The sequence below is a fragment of the Triticum dicoccoides genome, chromosome 7A (genome assembly GCF_002162155.2).
Source record: "Triticum dicoccoides isolate Atlit2015 ecotype Zavitan chromosome 7A, WEW_v2.0, whole genome shotgun sequence".
Taxonomy (NCBI): domain Eukaryota; kingdom Viridiplantae; phylum Streptophyta; class Magnoliopsida; order Poales; family Poaceae; genus Triticum; species Triticum dicoccoides.
Genome location: NC_041392.1, coordinates 3,139,832 through 3,144,282, shown reverse-complemented (window position 1 = coordinate 3,144,282; position 4,451 = coordinate 3,139,832).

Here is a 4,451-nt window from a genome sequence, read left to right as displayed (position 1 = left end):
TGACCCAATCCATTAGCTTAGCACCCGATCGTTTAGTATGTTGCTATTGCTTTCTTCATGACTTATACATGTTCCTGTAACTATGAGATTATGCAACTCCCGTTTACCGGAGGAACACTTTGGGTACTACCAAACGTCACAACTTAACTGGGTGATTATAAAGGAGTACTACAGGTGTCTCCAAAGGTACATGTTGGGTTGGCGTATTTCGAGATTAGGTTTTGTCACTCCAATTGTCGGAGAGGTATCTCTGGGCCCTCTCAGTGATATACATCACTTAAGCCTTGCAAGCATTGCAACTAAATGAGTTAGTTGCGGGATGATGTATTACGGAACGAGTAAAGAGACTTGCCGGTAACGAGATTGAACTAGGTATTGGATACCGACGATCGAATCTCGGGCAAGTAACATACCAATGACAAAGGGAACAACGTATGTTGTTATGCGGTCTGACCGATAAAGATCTTCGTAGAATATGTAGGAGCCAATATGGGCATCCAGTTCCCGCTATTGGTTATTGACCGGAGACATGTCTCGGTCATGTCTACATTGTTCTCGAACCCGTAGGGTCCGCGCGCTTAAGGCTACGATGACAGTTATATTATGAGTTTATGCATTTTGATGTACCGAAGGTTGTTCGGAGTCCCGGATGTGATAACGGACATGACTAGGAGTCTCGAAATGGTCGAGACGTAAAGATTGATATATTGGAAGCCTATGTTTGGATATCGGAAGTGTTCCGGGTGAAATCGGGATTTTACCGGAGTACCGGGAAGGTTACCGGAACCCACCGGGAGCTAAATGGGCCATGATGGGCCTTAGTGGAAAAGAGAAGAGGCAGCCCTACATAGGCTGCGCGCCTCCCCCTTCCCCTAGTCCTATTAGGACTAGGAGAGGTGGCCGGCCCCCTCTCTCTCTTTTCCCCCTCCGCGAATCCTATTCCAACTAGGATTGGGGGGGGGGGGAATCCTACTCCCAGAGGGAGTAGGACTCTCCTGGCGCGCCAAGCTTGGCCGGCCAGCCTCTCCCCCTCTAGTCCTTTATATACTGAGGCAGAGGCACCCCAGAAACACACAAGTTGATCGACGTGATCTATTCCTTAGCCGTGTGCGGCGCCCCCAGCCACCATAGTCCTCGATAATACTGTAGCGGAGTTTAGGCGAAGCCCTGCTGCTGTAGTACATCAAGATCGTCACCACGCCGTCATGCTGACGGAACTCTTCCCCGACACTTTGCTGGATCGGAGTCCGGGGATCGTCATCGAGCTGAACGTGTGCTCGAACTCGAAGGTGCCGTAGTTTCGGTGCTTGATCGGTTGGATCGTGAAGACGTACAACTACTTCCTCTACGTTGTGTCAACGCTTCCGTAGTCGGTCTGCGTGGGTACGTAGACAACACTCTCCCCTCTCGTTGCTATGCATCACCATGATCTTGCGTGTGCATAGGAAATTTTTGAAATTACTACGAAACCCAACAGCATGTTGCCGATGCCGTCGATGATCAGAAGATAAAGATGGAGAAAATGCGCTTGAAGATTAGAAAGATTAAAAAATATGCCATTCATAGTGAGGCTTGGTATCATTATGCTGTTGGATAAAATTGTTACCTTAGTTGCGATCTTGATCGCATTTGTTGTTGCATTTAAATTCTTTAGGTAGAGAGTTATTTGTTTATTGCATTAAAGTGTTGTATGATCTTTATGTATGAACTTTATGTATTGTATTAATTTGGTGTTTTCGGTGCTGTGTATTGAAGATGAGCCGGCAATGGATGTACGATGACCGATGCTGTCCCGAGTTCATTAATGGCGTGCGTACTTTTCCACTTGCGGCTGAGGCAAACAAGCGGGCGGATGGTTTTATGCCTTGTCCATGTGCTGGCTGTAAGAATGGTCACAATTACTCTACGTCAAGAACCATTCACGTCCACCTGTTTGAGCCCGGTTTCATGCACCACTATAATGTTTGGACCAAGCATGGAGAAAGAGGGGTTATGATGGAAGACAATGAAGAAGAAGAGGACGACGACAGCTATCCTGGCCATGGGTTCCCTGAATACGATGATACAACAATGAGGGAAGAAGCTAAGCCGGTAATGCGGGAAGAAGCTGAGCCGGCAATGCGGGAAGAAGCTGAAGAAGAGGCATCAGATGAGCCCGTTGATGATCTAGGTCGGGTCATTGCCGATGCAAAGAGAAACTGCGCAAGTGATTTGGAGAAGAAGAAGTTGCAATGCATGTTAGAGGATAACAAAAAATTGTTGTACCCGAATTGCGTAGGTGACAAGAAAACGCTGGGCACCACACTGGAATTGCTACAATGGAAGGCAGAGAATGGTGTATCTGACAAGGGATTTGGAAAGTTGCTGGTAATGATAAAGAATATGCTTCCAAAGGACAACGAATTACCCGAGAGTACGTACGAAGCAAAGAAGGTTGTCTGCCCTCTAGGGCTAGAAGTGCAGAAGATACATGCATGCCCTAATGATTGCATCCTCTACCGTGGTGAGTACAAGGATTTGAACGCTTGCCCAGTATGCGGTGCATTGCGCTATAAGATCAGCCGCGATGACCCTGGTGATGTCGAGGGCGAGCGCCCCAGGAAGAAGATTCCTGCCAAGGTGATGTGGTATGCTCCTATAATACCACGGTTGAAACGTTTGTTCCAAAACAAAGAGCATGCCAAGACGATGCGATGGCACAGAGAAGACCGTAAGAAAGACGGAAAGTTGAGAGTACCTGCTGACTGGTCGCAGTGGGGAAAAATCGAAAGAAAGTATAGGAAGGAGTTTACAGATGACGCAAGGAACGTATGGTTTGGTCTAAGCGTAGATGGCATTAATCCTTTTGGGGAGCCGAGCAGCAACCATAGCACCTGGCCTGTGACTCTATGTTTGTATAACCTTCCTCCTTGGTTGTGCATGAAGCGGAAGTTCATTATGATGCCAGTGCTCATCCAAGGCCCTAAGCAACCCGACAACGACATTGATGTGTACCTAAGGCCATTAGTTCAAGAACTCTTACAACTGTGGAATGGAACAGGTGTACGTGCGTGGGATGAGCACATGGGGGAAGAATTTGACCTAAAGGCGTTGCTGTTCGTGACCATCAATGATTGGCCTGCTCTCAGTAACCTTTCAGGACAGACAAACAACGGATACCGCGCATGCACGCACTGTTTGGACGATACCGACAGTATATATTTGGCTAATTGTAAGAAGAATGTGTACCTGAGACATCGTCGATTTCTTCCGAGCAGGCATCCCGTAAGAAAGAAAGGCAAGCATTTCAAAGGTGAGGCGGATAACCGGACGAAGCCTCGCCACCGTACTGGTGCTGATGTACATGATATGGTCAAGGATTTGAAGGTGGTCTTTGGAAAGGGTCCTAGTGGACAACCTATTCCGAATGACGCTGACGGACGCGCACCCATGTGGAAGAAGAAATATATATTTTGGGACCTACCCTATTGGAAAGACCTAGAGGTCCGCTCCGCAATCGACGTGATGCACGTGACAAAGAATCTTTGTGTGACCTTGCTTGGCTTCTTGGGCGTGTATGGGAAGACAAAAGATACACCTGAGGCACGGGAGGACCAGCAACGTATGCACAGAAAAGATGGCATACATCAGGGTCATGCAAGCTACGCTCTTACCAAAGAAGAGAAGGAAATCTTCTTTGAATGCCTGCTCAGTATTAAGGTACCGTCTGGCTTCTCGTCGAATATAAAGGGAATAATAAACATGGCAGAGAAAAAGTTCTAGAACCTAAAGTCTCATGACTACCACGTGATTATGACGCAACTGCTTCCGGCTTCTACCGGAAAACGTTCAATTAGCCATTGTGAAGCTATGTGCATTCCTCAATGCAATCTCTCAGAAGGTAATCGATCCAGAAATCATACCAAGGTTAGAGAATGATTTGGTGCAATGTCTTGTCAGTTTCGAGTTGGTGTTCCCACCATCCTTCTTCAACATCATGACGCATATCCTAGTTCACCTATGTGAAGAGATTAACATTTTGGGTCCTGTATTTCTACACAATATGTTCCCCTTTGAGAGGTTCATGGGAGTCTTAAAGAAATATGTTCATAACCGTGCTAGGCCATAAAGAAGCATCTCCAAGGGCCATGAAAATGAGGAGGTCATTGAGTTTTCTATTGACTTTATTCCTGACCTTAAGCCGATTGGTGTTCCTGAATCGCGGCATAAGGGCAGACTGGATGGAAAAGGCATGCTAGGAGGGGAACAAATAATATGTATGGATGGACATTCTCTCACTGAAGCACACTACACAGTTCTACAGAATTCCGCCTTGGTGGCTCCGTATATGGATGAACACAATAATTTGCTACGCTCCAAACACCCAGAGCGGTCTGATGACTGGATTACACATGAACAAACCAGGAGTTTCGGCAGCTGGTTGCAAACACGTACCATGCATGACGCCTCTA